Source organism: Artemia franciscana, unplaced genomic scaffold (genome assembly GCF_032884065.1).
Source record: "Artemia franciscana unplaced genomic scaffold, ASM3288406v1 Scaffold_772, whole genome shotgun sequence".
In the NCBI taxonomy this organism is placed as follows: Eukaryota; Metazoa; Arthropoda; class Branchiopoda; order Anostraca; family Artemiidae; genus Artemia; species Artemia franciscana.
The window spans coordinates 415,244-429,486 of NW_027067775.1; the positions used below are offsets into that span (position 1 = coordinate 415,244).

The 14,243-nt window shown below is 32.8% G+C and overlaps 2 pseudogenes; both read right to left on the minus strand.

The window, feature by feature from the left end:
- Positions 1-9,448: 9,448 nt before the first annotated feature.
- On the minus strand, positions 9,449-11,515 carry LOC136043631 (phosphoglycerate kinase 1-like; annotated as a pseudogene).
- Positions 11,516-11,559: 44 nt separating this feature from the next.
- On the minus strand, positions 11,560-12,823 carry LOC136043642 (enolase-like; annotated as a pseudogene).
- Positions 12,824-14,243: the final 1,420 nt, after the last annotated feature.

Sequence of the window (14,243 nt, forward strand, 5' to 3'; positions counted from 1 at the left end):
TTTCTGTTGTTTCCAGAATATCGTCAGAAAATTCTAGAAATTTTTTCCTTCTTTTCGAAAAAGTCTGGTCAATTAACCAACCCGGATAATGGTTACTTATTAAGATCTCTTTTAACATCAATAATTTCCTCCTCGATGAATTTTGGAGAGCAAATTCTAAAAATGCGATTAGTTAAGGATATGATTAAATCAATTTTTACTAGGCGAGCATGACCGGAGAAAAGACAAAAATCTGTTATTGTTAGTAGGTTTTCTGTAAATCATAAAATCCAGACTATTTTCATTTTTTAAAAGAACAACATCCAGAAAAGGAAGTTTATTATCCTCTTTTAAATCTATTGTAAATTTTAAATCACTTCCCCAAAAATTAAGATGTTCTAAAAAAAACTTTTTAATTCCTCCACCCCATAATTCCATACTGAAATTATGTCATCCTTATATCTCCCTAAAAATTTATATTTTAAAAAGTGGGAATCTAACGCTGTTGTTTCAATATTTTCTACAAAACAGTTTGCTAATAAAAGACTTAAAGGGGCCCCCATGGGTAAACCATTTACTTGTTCGAAACCCACCCCCCTCTGAATTGAAAAAAATAAGAGAACATGTTGCACAACCTAACTAAATTCATAATTACACCGACTTCCAAAACTATTTCACCACTAATTAAGTCCAAATTTCTTACGTATCTTTCTTTCAAGAAGAATTTCTGTGGGTTTTACATCAATACTCATATACATTGACACTATGTCGAAACTTGAAATTATAGAATTTGAAGAAATCTCCACTTGTTTTAGTTTTTTACTAGTTCCAACGAATTCTTGATGTAAGAAATTTGTGTAGACATGAGTGGTTTACATAATGGCACTCGCCACTTACTCAGAGCACTTGTTGGTGACTTTGTACTCGCAACAATTGGTTGTAATGGTAGATTTGGCTTATTTAACTTTGGAAGTCCATATAATTTAGGGCACAAAGAACTTCTTGGTAAGAATTTGTAAAAGAGTTGAGGTGTAATCTTCCCTTCTTCCTTCAAACTCTTTAACTCGTTCTTAAACTTCTTGGTGTATGAGTCCATCGGGTCGAAAGAAAGTTTTTGTACGTTTTCTCATCTTTCAGTAAAGCGTTTAATGTTGATTTTGAATCGTATTCCTTGGTGTCCATTACCACTAAAGTCTTACCCTTGTCTGCTTTTGTAATAATAATAGATTCATCCCTTCTTAAATTATTAAGAATCTTTATGTCTTTGATAGATCTGTTGAGAATTTTTGGTTTTAAAGCACACTCTGACAGGGTTTTAACTGTAGAAGCTCTTCCTAGGCTAACATCTTTGATTAGGATTGGGTTTCTATGTAAAGATGTTTCTATTGATGAGATTATTTCTTCTACTGGGATTTTATTAGTTTGAAAACTAAATTTTGGACCTTTTTCTAATACGGACTTTTCTTGTAACGTTAAGGTCCTGGATGAAAACTTAATTACACCTGGTAATATGTACCTGGTACACATGGTAACAAAGTCCCAGTAGAAGAAATTTTTACAGGCGAAGTAGAAGAAAGTAGAAGAAATTTTTACAGGCTGTCCTTTTCATTTACTTTGCTATGAAAGGAGAAATTTAGTGTAGAGTTCAGGATAATAGTTACTGTTGTATCCTTTTTCTCCGCCCGTCGGTGAAAAGGATTTGTCGGATCGATGAATTTAACGTTGGCTATATCCAACATCAACCTACTGGCCAATAAAAATTATTTCTGATTATTGCTTATTTCTGATTATTGCTAGAAGCTCTTACTAGGCAAACATCGTTGATTAGGATGGGGTTAATATGTACCTGGTACACATGGTAACAAAGTCCCAGTAGAAGAAATTTTTACAGGCGAAGTAGAAGAAAGTAGAAGAAATTTTTACAGGCTGTCTTTTTCATTTACTTTGCTATGAAAGGAGAAATTTACTGTAGAGTTCAGGATAATAGTTACTGTTGTATCCTTTTTCTCCGCCCGTCGGTGAAAAGGATTTGTCGGATCGATGAATTTAACGTTGGCTATATCCAACATCAACCTACTGGCCAATAAAAATTATTTTTGATTATTGCTTATTTCTGATTATTGCTAGAAGCTCTTACTAGGCAAACATCATTGATTAGGATGGGGTTAATATGTACCTGGTACACATGGTAACAAAGTCCCAGTAGAAGAAATTTTTACAGGCTGTCTTTTTCATTTACTTTGCTATGAAAGGAGAAATTTAGTGTAGAGTTCAGGATAATAGTTACTGTTGTATCCTTTTTCTCCGCCCGTCGGTGAAAAGGATTTGTCGGATCGATGAATTTAACGTTGGCTATATCCAACATCAACCTACTGGCCAATAAAAATTATTTCTGATTATTGCTTATTTCTGATTATTGATAGAAGCTCTTACTAGGCAAACATCGTTGATTAGGATGGGGTTAATATGTACCTGGTACACATGGTAACAAAGTCCCAGTAGAAGAAATTTTTACAGGCGAAGTAGAAGAAAGTAGAAGAAATTTTTACAGGCTGTCTTTTTCATTTACTTTGCTATGAAAGGAGAAATTTAGTGTAGAGTTCAGGATAATAGTTACTGTTGTATCCTTTTTCTCCGCCCGTCGGTGAAAAGGATTTGTCGGATCGATGAATTTAACGTTGGCTATATCCAACATCAACCTACTGGCCAATAAAAATTATTTCTGATTATTGCTTATTTCTGATTATTGCTAGAAGCTATTACTAGGCAAACATCGTTGATTAGGATGGGGTTAATATGTACCTGGTACACATGGTAACAAAGTCCCAGTAGAAGAAATTTTTACAGGCGAAGTAGAAGAAAGTAGAAGAAATTTTTACAGGCTGTCTTTTTCATTTACTTTGATATGAAAGGAGAAATTTAGTGTAGAGGTCAGGATAATAGTTACTGTTGTATCCTTTTTCTCCGCCCGTCGGTGAAAAGGATTTGTCGGATCGATGAATTTAACGTTGGCTATATCCAACATCAACCTACTGGCCAATAAAAATTATTTCTGATTATTGCTTATTTCTGATTATTGCTAGAAGCTCTTACTAGGCAAACATCGTTGATTAGGATGGGGTTAATATGTACCTGGTACACATGGTAACAAAGTCCCAGTAGAAGAAATTTTTACAGGCGAATTAGAAGAAAGTAGAAGAAATTTTTACAGGCTGTCCTTTTCATTTACTTTGCTATGAAAGGAGAAACGAAGTATAGAGTTCAGGATAATAGTTACTGTTGTGTCCTTTTTCTCCGCCTGTCGGTGAAAAGGATTCGTCGGATCGATTAATTTAACGTTGGCTATATCAAACATCAACCTACTGGCTTGTAAAAATTATTTCTGATTACTGCTTCATGGGAGAATTTTTCATATTATGAATTTAATGGAAAAATTTTAGTTGTCTTTTCTTAAATCTAGATAAAAAGATTTTTTAACGTCTAAGTTTTGCTCCATGATTCTAGTCAAACTGGGAGAGACATATTTTACGTTGTTGAATAGATGCCTGTAACATACTGAGCAGAGTTGAATTTATAAATATTTTGCTCGCAACAGAATGTATAAGTGCTTTCAATTTGATTCAACTTATTCAAATAAAGAAATTAAACATAATACTAATAATAATTAGGATTCTCGAAGCAAACTTGTTGAAGACCATTACAGAAAAAAAATTGAAACTCATGAAAAAAAGAAAAAGAAAAAACGTATAATTAAAACAAAGAAATGAATATTTGCGACCCTAAAATCACTAAATAGGGGCAACATTGTACTATCATCACTATAAGAGGATACATTTACTGGGTTTTAACTATAAAAAGTCTCCACGAAAGATCGTTCCTACTAGTTTAGGTGGCTTGGATCGTTATCCTGAGGGTTAATTGGATAAATAAGTCCAGAATAGAGGCGTGGAAATTACTATACCTAATCAATCAGTCTTAGTTAGTTTTAGTGATCTGATATATTCGTTTCGTTTGATTAGAAGATATTGCATTTTTATAGGAATATCTCTGTCTAGCGCTCCAAGTTCTGTTTTCGAAACAAAAATCCAGATCACATCAGAGGATGTATTCCCATCCACAATTGAACCATCCACTAATGAGCAGTAAATATGTATTCAATATTGAACTCAAGTATTCCACAAATAGTCTCTATTGCAAATGAGTCGCATTGAGATATATCACATCCATCCTTAATTCAAATGTTTCTTGAATTTCTTTTGTCTAAATTGGTGCATTTCCCCTAGTTTTTCTTCTACTGATTCTCTCAACTTGTCCTTTACTTATACTTTTCTACGAGAGGAGAAATAAGGTGAAAACTTTGGACAATTTTTATGTTCAAACTGGGAGATGCATGACTTAAGTCTTTTGACAAATGTCTGCAATTTATTGAACACAGTTGAATTTATTCAATATTGAATTCAAATCTTCCCAAAATAGTCAGTTGCGAATGAGCTGGGTCGGGATATATTACGCCTTCCTTAACTTAAATATTTCCTGAATTTCTTTTGTCTAAGCTACTGCGTTTCCCCTAGTTTTTCTTTTACTGATTCTTTCAACTAGTCCTTTACATTTACATTCGTACGAGAGGAGAAATAAGGTGCAAACTTCGGTTTACTATTCACTTTTATATCCTCTTTCTTCGGCTGTAGAGGAGAAAGATCTGTTGGATAGATGAATTCAGCTTTGGCGATATCAAACAATACCCAATTTTCTTTAAAAATTAGCCCTGATTATTGCTTCATAGAAGAAATTATTGCATATTATGAAGGTAACTGGAATTTTTTTTTTCAAACTGGGAGATGTATGACTTACGTCTTTGGACAAATGTCTGCTATTTATTAAACACAGTTGAAGTTATTATATTTACAGTTGTACCTGAATTCACAAGCGCTTTGAAACGAATATTTATGACCCTATAATCAGGAAATAATGACAATATTTTATTATGGGAACATAAAGAGGGTGCAATTACTGGGTATAAAAAGTCTCATGTTTGAAATAATGATATTATTATTAATGTTAAACTTAGTGAAAAATTGGGCTCCTTCTTGCTTTTCGACCATCTTAATCCTAACAGTGTTCGTCGAACGAGTTGCTTGCGCCTACCTGTAAAAATGACAATTGGGTCAGCTGCTTTTAGAAAGCCAGGAAATTTATGCAAATTGAAATTTACCCTCATTGCATTGTCCTGGATGGATTTTTGTTTTTCGCATGACAGCTCTGTTATGTTTCTCTTCAATATTATTATTAATTAAATTTAAATTACCTTTTTATTTGCGATAAATCTGCCACAAATAACATGTGTTGCGAGTGAGTCGCGTAGAGATTTATCCCATCCCTCTATAACTCAAATATCTCCTGAATTTGTTTTTGTCTATATTGCTGCATTTCCCCTATTTTTTCTTTTACTTATTCACCCCTCATGTCCTTTTCATTTACTTTGCTATGAAAGGAGAAATGAAGTGTAGAGCTTGGTATGCAAGTTTCTGTTGTATCCCTTTTTCCGCCCGTCAGTTAAAAGGATTCGTCGGATCGATGAATTTAATGTTGGCTGTATCCAACAGCAACCTACTGGCCTATAAAAAATTATCTCTGATTATTGCTTCATAGTTGGTTTTTTATATATTATGAAGCTAATAGAAAAATTTAGTTGTCTTTTCTCAAATTTAGATAAAAAGATTTTTTAACCTCTAAGTTATGTTCCATGATTCTAGTCAAACTGGGAGAGACACATCTTACGTCGTTGAATAGATGCCTGTAACATACTGAGCAAAGTTGAATTCAAAAATATTTTGGTCGCACCAGAATGTATAGGTGCTTTCAATTCGATTCAACTTATTCAAATAAAGAAATTAAACATAATACTCATAATAATTAGGATTCTCGAGGCAAACTTGTTGAGGACCATAACAACAAAAATTGAAACTCGAGAAAAAAAGAAAAAGAAAACACGTATAATTAAAACAAAGAAATGAATGTTTGCGACACTAAAATCACTAAATAAGGGCAATATTGTACTATCATCACTATAAGAGAATACATTTACTGGGTGGGAACTATAAAAAGTCTCCACGAAAGATCGTTCTAACTGGTTTAGGTGGCTTGGATCGTTAACCTGAGGGTTAATGGGATAAATAAGTCCAGAATAGAGGCGTGGATATGTAAATTACGCCTAAAGATGTATGCCAGCCTCCCTGATGGACGGCCTCCAGTTACCCTGGAAGAGGTAAAAACAAATTCCATGCGACAACTGCTGTGTGGTAGACGCAGCATATTAAGGCTAGCTAAAGTTAATAAAAATGCTTGAGATAATTAATAACTCATCCTTTTCAGAGGACCAGAAAGGTAGTGGGTATATTCCAAACAACTATGGTTGCATTGGTATCAGCAGTCGAAACATGCCGGTGGAGTTTTGGATATTCAAACTGGTATTCACTCTGAGCTGAAGACATGCCAATGATAGTCTAGTGCAACTGGTTGATTTTGACCAGTAGCAAAGAATAAACACTTACCGGAAGGCCTGGCTCTTCAGTGGGAATTTTTTAAAACAAAATACTTAAAATGATCTACCATCACAAATAGAGATCTCTTCAAGATCTTATCTATATAATGATAACATTAATAATCATTACATAAAAACTAGGGAGTTTGGCAACTTAAATAAAGCTCTAAGAAACTTCATCATTTCTTAAGTATATTTTCCAGAAAATAGCTTATTGATAAATTGGGCTTTTCAACTATTATAATCCTAACAATGTTGGTAGATAGAGCTCCCTCTGCCTTCCAGTTAACATGACGAATAAGTTGCCTACTTTGACAAAACCATAAAGTTTAGCGAATCGGATTGCAAATTGAAATTTTGATTCTTTTAATTGTCTTGGGGGGTTTTGTTTTTCGCACCGCAAATTTGTGATATTTCTTCTAAATATTATTCTTATTTGAATTCAAGTCTTCCACAAATAGTCTGTTACGAATGGTTCGCGTTGAAATTTATCGCATGCTTCCATATTTTAAATATTTCTTGAATTTCTTTTGTCTATATTGCTGTATTTCCCCTAGTTTTTCTTTTACTATTTCACCCAACTTGTCCTTAGGATGTATTTTCCTACGAGAGGAGAAATAAGGTGAAAACTTCGGTTTGCTATTCACTGTTGTATCCCCTTTCTTTGCCCGTAGAGGAGAGAGCTTGGTTGGAAAGATGAATCGAGCGTTGGCTTTATCAAAAGTACCCAATTTAAAAAAAAAGCCCTGATTATTGCTTCATAGTGGAAATATTTGCATATTATGAAGGTAATGTGAAAATCTTTATGTTCGAACTGTGAAACGCATGACACGGCGTTTGACAAATGCCTGCTATTTATTGAACAGCATTGAATGAATTTATTATATTTAACAAATCAAGGTTGTTTACGACCTTTATTTAATTGTAAGGTCGTTTACGTGAAAATAATTTTCTTTGCATAATTATCGCTAACAATTTGATTTTTTTAGAGCCCAATAATCTTCAAGTAGTACAAGACTCATTATTTTGCATTGGTGCTAGGATCACCTGTGCCAAATGGACGCTTATGCTTGGACCCATAATATTATTCTTTTCTAACTCTTGGATTTTATTTATTAGAGGTTTATAATTATGATTGTTATTTATATAAAGTTTATAAAATTTTTAACTTTTTCATATCCAAAACATATTCAAAATTTTCTCCATTCCGATCAATTAATCTTCCTAATCAATCAGTCATAATCAGTTTTAGTGAGCTAATATATTCGTTAGATTAGAAGATATTGCATTTCTATAGGAATCTCTCTGAGTAGCGCTCCAGGTTCTGTTTTTGAACAAGAACTCCAGATCACATCAGAGGTTGTATTCCCATTCGCAATTGAACTATCTACTAATGAGCAGTAAATATGTATTGAATATTGAATTCAAATCTTCCACAAATAGTGTCTATTGCAAATCAGTCGCGTCGAGATATATCACATTCATCCTTGATTCAAATGTTTCTTGAATTTCTTTTGTCGAAACTGGTGCATTTCCCCTAGTTTTTCTGTTACTGATTTTCTCAAATTGTCCTTTACATATACTTTTCTACGAGAGGAGAGATAAGGTAGAAACCTTGGGCTTTTTCTTCAAACTGGACCATTTCTGGAGTTATAAGCCCACTAGTTTCATACGATCACACCTGACGAAAAGAAAGAAAAAATAAATAAACAGTCACCCGTCACAGGAAAAAAACACAAGTCTATATTTTTGCCTCGATAAAATTCTTTTAAGGAGTTGGTGGACTTTAAGCCTTAATGGGGTGAGGAAAGTGGTATTTCCTTTTATCGGGAATTACGCACTCTTGCCTATGCTTGTAACTTTTGCTGGTACATCTAAACTTAATAATATTTATTTATTCTGATTATTTTTATTTGAAACCGACGTGAAATGAATGTACTTTCGGAAAATATTTCTTTCTTTTACTAACTTCCATTTTTTATAGCTTCGGCTACTACTTACAGGAACCACTTTTTATTACAGTTCACTACGTCGAGCTATTTACTTACTTCATTGTTTTTCTTTCCCTTTTCCATTTTCAAGTTCGCTACTTTTGTTGTTTAACTTTTGTTGTTTAATTCTGTGTTTTTGTGGAGTAATTAGTTTCTATCTTAAAATTTATATGAAAAATGATTTTTTCAATGCTCAGCAGCACAAATATAGTGGTAATAAAATAATTCTTCAAGTATTCTCATTTTAAAATAAATTAAAATAAGAATAAATTATGGTGGAGAAAATACGTACTATATAACACACAATAATAACGGTACTCAATAACACAAATATAACGGTAATAAGATAACCCTTTTAGTATTTCATTTTAAAATAAAGTAAAATGAGAATATTTTGAAATACCTAATTAGGTTTGAATTTCATTAATTTCCATCAATCAAATATTCTCATGTAATAAAATATCCCCACGTGAAAATGATCAGTAAAGGCTTTTTAAAATTAGACGTTCCTTGAGAAAAGACAAATATCGACTGTCTATTTCCTTAGGAATCTTGGACGATTTCCGGCGCTAAAATATTGAATTTGAAGTGGGTTCATAGAACCTAAACAAAAACAACAAATTTGAATCAATACGATTCATCGGTGTAATATTTATGGAGATCTACTTATAGAAACTCAAGATTAAAGAAGGTTAAAGTCTTCCAATATTTATTGCGATACTACCTTTAAATTGTTATTTGAAAAGACTAAAAAATAAAAAACAAGTAAAGAAAACAAAAAGTAATAATCCGAAAAACTTTTTGATAAAGCTTTGAGGACCCAAATATTAGTTAATTAAAAAAAAACCTTTTCGACGAAACAAGCTTTTAAAAGAAAAGTAAAGAGCTCAACTAAGCCAAAAAGAAGCAAAAATAGACAAATAACCTTCCAGGCGTAAAATTACCACACATCACCATCAATAAATAAATGAAACTCAAAATTAACAGAAATTACATTAAATAACCTAGTCAAACTCAAAGCGAGCAAAAATTAACATTAGTAGGGTTGATAATCCCCATGCATTCTCAAAACCAGAACATAATTTCCACTTTACCGAAAAGAGAAAAAAACATAAGTATTAAACATACTATAAAACATACTATACAAAAGTATTTATTAGGCCTAGGTTCAAAGTTTTTTTTATTTATTTATTTTTCTTTTCTTTCTTTTTCTCTTTTCTGTTTATTATTATGAGATTGGTTACTAATATTCATGAGTTGATGAGATATTGGTTGTTATTGGTTATTGTTTTTTTTGTGTGTATTTCGTTTTGAATTATTAGTTAGGAAATGCGTTTTATGTACCCGTTCAGTCGCAAGTGCTTTTTTTCTATCTTTCTTGGGGCGGGTAAGTGCATATTAGTTAAATCTATTTGATTTATAAATAAATAGATTTTTGCGACCAAGGTCGCAAAAATGAATTATAAGGAACCATTAATACCTTTAGTTACAGACCAAGTCGATAAACTAAACAGTATATGGCTAAGTAATGAACCTTGTTTCAGACCTCCTATAATTTTCACTGGTCGTGACAGAGTTTCTCCATTTAACTTAATTCTAATGAAAAAATTATTAAACCAATATTCAAGACTTGCTACAACGAAAGCGTTAACTCCACACTCCAACAACTTAGTTAATACTTGCGCTTGAGTTGCCAAGTCAATGACCGATGATATGTCTGTGCTACATATAAATAGGGACAAATACGAACTTTCTGCTTTAGCTATAACTGTTTTAAGAACCTACGGCAACAGAATTGTAGAATTGACGGTAATCTAGCGAGCACTTGAAAACTATTTCTGAAAATATGAGACGTTTGAACACTTTACTCAAAGTGGTAGAAACTGATACTGAGCGATAACTGGAGCAATCGTTTGTATTTTTTACCTTTTTTTAGTATATTAGTAACTATACCAGTATGAAAAGACTGAGGCGCTATTGCAGAATCAATACATATCTTATATAATAAGGTAAGATGATTGTAGAATGAGTCAGATCACAGAGAATTAGCCTTAAAAAAGTTTTAATAAAAAGAAAAAAGACAGGAGAATCTCATCAAAACATAACTTAGTGAAAGATTATCCCAAGAACATTAGCTAGATTAGACTGACACATCTTACTTGCACTCATACTTAAGCATTACAAAGAGGGGCATCTCCTGGTAACCTATTCTAACATTCAAGAACCCATCCAGCCAGATCGAACTATATCAGCAATTTTGAAACTTCCTGTATTAGCATCTTCAGCAAATTGGTAAGTTTTTGCGAAATCAACTGGAAGATGAATGACAGCTTTGTTTTCTTTTGCTTTGGCAACAATTTCTTCTACAATGTTAGCAACTTCGGCATAAAAAAGATAATTTCTAATTTCCATATTGTTTATTACTTTTAAGAAAATGTATGCCATTCCACCTCCAATAACCATTTCATCAACTTTATCAAGAAGACTGTCATTGAGTTCTAGTTTATCAGCAACTTTAGCACCTCCTAAAATAGCAGGGAATGGCCGGTCTGAATTCCCAAGGGCTTTAGCAAAAAATTGAAGTTCTTTTTTCAACAAAATTTTGAGGCTCGAACGTCAAACCCATCTCCCATCATAGAGCTAGCTATAAGCTCTATGAGCTGTGCCAAAGGCATCATTCATATAAACATCTCCCAGCCTTCTTAAGCAATCAAAGAATTTTGTAACATATCGTGGGCTGGCTTTTTATTTTTTATCCTGAAGCATCAATTCCTTTCCCATCTTCTTCTACGTGGAACAAAAGGTTTTCAATCAATATAATAAAAGCCTGAGGTGTGTTAGCACATTCCTTTTAAATTTCAGCTCCAATACAATCTTCCAAAAATTTGACATCTTTACCAAGAAGCTTCTTGAGTTATTCAGCCGTAGATTTCAAAGAGTATTTAAGCTCTCTTAGTCCATCAGGACAGCCCAAATGTGATATAAGCACAACTGACTTTGCACCCTAACCGTACCTTTTTATGATACAGACACTTCATCACATCTTACAATATTTTCATCAATTTAAAGTGGATGTTGGAAGTTTTGCCAGCATACTTAGCGTTGCTCCCAAGCTCTTCTTCAATGCGAAGAATTTGATTGTATTTTGCGAGACGCTCTGAGCGACATGGAGCACCAGTTTTGATCTGTCCAGTGCTTAGCCCAACAACCAAATCAGCAATAAACACATCCTCAGTTTCACCTGATCTGTGTGATACCATGGTACCCCATCCGTTAGATTTAGCCAATTTATGAGCCTGAATGGATTCTGTGACCGAACCAATTTGGTTCACTTTCAAAAGGAGGCAGTTGCATGCTTTCTTATCAATTCCAGTCTGAATACGTATGGGATTGGTTACAGTCAAGTCGTCACCAACAATTTGAACCTTAGTATTAGCTGTGAAACTGCTCCATGTATCCCAATCATCTTGGTCAAATGGATCTTCAATTGATGTAACAGGGAATTCCTTAATAAATTCTTGATACAAGTTAGCAAGTTCTTGTCCAGAGAGCCAAGCAGTTTTGTCAGAATTTGGGTTTTTGAAGTCTAAATCATATTTATCTTCTCGGTAGAACTCAGAGGCGGCAACATCCCTTCCAATTTCAACCTTACCAGTGTAGCCAGCTTTTTCAATTGCAGTTACAATAAGCGACACACCATCCTTGTTGTTCAAAATGTTTGGGGCAAATCCACCTTCATCACCAACAGCAGTGGCATCTAGGCCAAAGCGACTTTTGATCACGCTCTTCAAGTGTTGGTAAATCTCACTACCCATTCTCATAGCTTCGGAAAATGAACCCGCCCCTGTTGGTAGGATCATAAACTCTTGCATGGCCAGTTTATTGCCAGCCTGAGAGCCACCATTGATGACATTGAATGCAGGAGTTGGCAAAATGATTTCTGGTGTGCCAGCTTGGTCGGCTATGTGCCTGTAAAGTGGAACGCCTTTTTGCTTAGCACCAGCTTTGCAAGTGGCAAGTGAGACTCCTAAAATGGCATTGGCACCAAGATTTTCCTTGTTTGGCGTACCATCCAGATCCAACATAAATTGGTCAATCTGCTCTTGCTGAGTTACATCCAATCCTTTTGCAATTAGAGCAGGTGCAATGATTTCATTAACGTTCCTGATAGCTGACAGCCTGACAGCCTCACGGGTGGGAGTATACACCACTCTGATGCTTATATTGAACAGTTTTATTGTGTTTATCCCTCTAAAAAAGAAGAAATTAAGGGGAACACTCTACACCTCGGTAACAAGGCCCTTATCAATGCTATGCATAAGGCTCAGTGTAAGGAGGAGGAGGCTCCACCACTTCTTCATAGTTCGGGGGACTATCGGCGTTTTCATCTTGGCTTGATTTTTCTTTAAATTTCATCTCACATTTAAAACAAGCAATACATAAAGAACATAAGCAATACCACAAAAACAGAAAAACAATAATGGTTAAATTGATTAGATCAAGCCAATCGATTAAATAACTGTAATATCTAGTAGGTATAGTCTTATTGAATAGAGCTTTGTTAATTGAATAATTTGTTTGATTTCTTTCAACTAAAACTTCGCTTGGGGTTTTTGTTATATTTGCATCTACTTGCCATTTAGATACTGTCATAAAAAACGCCATGAATATAAGATAATTCATAATTATGAGTAGTATTTACTTACCATAACTATAAAACAATCTCTATTCGTCAGAGTGCTTTAAAGTTCTTCAAATCTAGCTCACAGGATTGAGTTTATATAACTATTTGTTATATTTGAAAAGCATATTATCAACTAATATTTTTGCATTTACTAGAAACTAGCTGTTTGTGTGGCATTTCGCGCCCCCCATGACCCCCACCCCGCTATTAAGTCGTTACGCAAAGTATTAGTTACGCGCCATTGTAGTTGTTTCCCTTTTTTTCTTTTTTAGTTTTTTATATTTTGTTGTTTAGTTTTTTATTTGTTTTTTCAGTTTTTTCGTTTTTCCTTTTTATTTTTTTTTAGTTTTTACCTTTGTTTAGTTTTTTTTTTTAGTTTTTTTCTTATTTTTTAATTTCCTTTTTATTTTCTTATTTTTTTTTCTTTTTTAGTTTTTTCTTGTTTTAGCTTTTTTTCTTTTTATTTTTTATTCTGTTTTAGTTTTATCTTTTTCCTTATTTTTTTTATTTTTTAGGTTTTAGTTTTCTTTTTTGTTTTTTTCATCTTTTATTTATTATTCTTTGTTTCTCTTTTTATTTTAGTTTTTAGCTTTCATTTTTATTTCGTTTTTAGTTTTTTCTTTTTTTTTTTGTTTTAGTGTTCTTTTTCTTCTTTATTTTTCTGACGTCATATACAAACCCTCAAACATACAAAAAACAAACATGCATACAAACTTTTTTATATGGGGTTTCATTTTTAGTTTTTTCTTTTTCTTAGTTTTTTCATTTTTAATCTTATTTTTTTAAGTTTCTTCTTTTTATTAATTTGTTTTCTTTCTTATGTCTTTTTAACATTTTTTAATTTTTTTGTTATTTTTTTAGTTTTTTCCTTTTTAGTCTTTTTCCTTTTTTTTCTTTTTTTTTCATTTTTATTTTTTCTATATTTTTATAATTTTTAATTTTATATTTCTCTTTCTAGTTTTTCGTTTTTCTTTTGTTTTTCTTACTTTCTGTTTTTTTAGTTTTTTCTTTTTAGATTTTCTTTTTTATTTTTTTTATTTTTTAATTT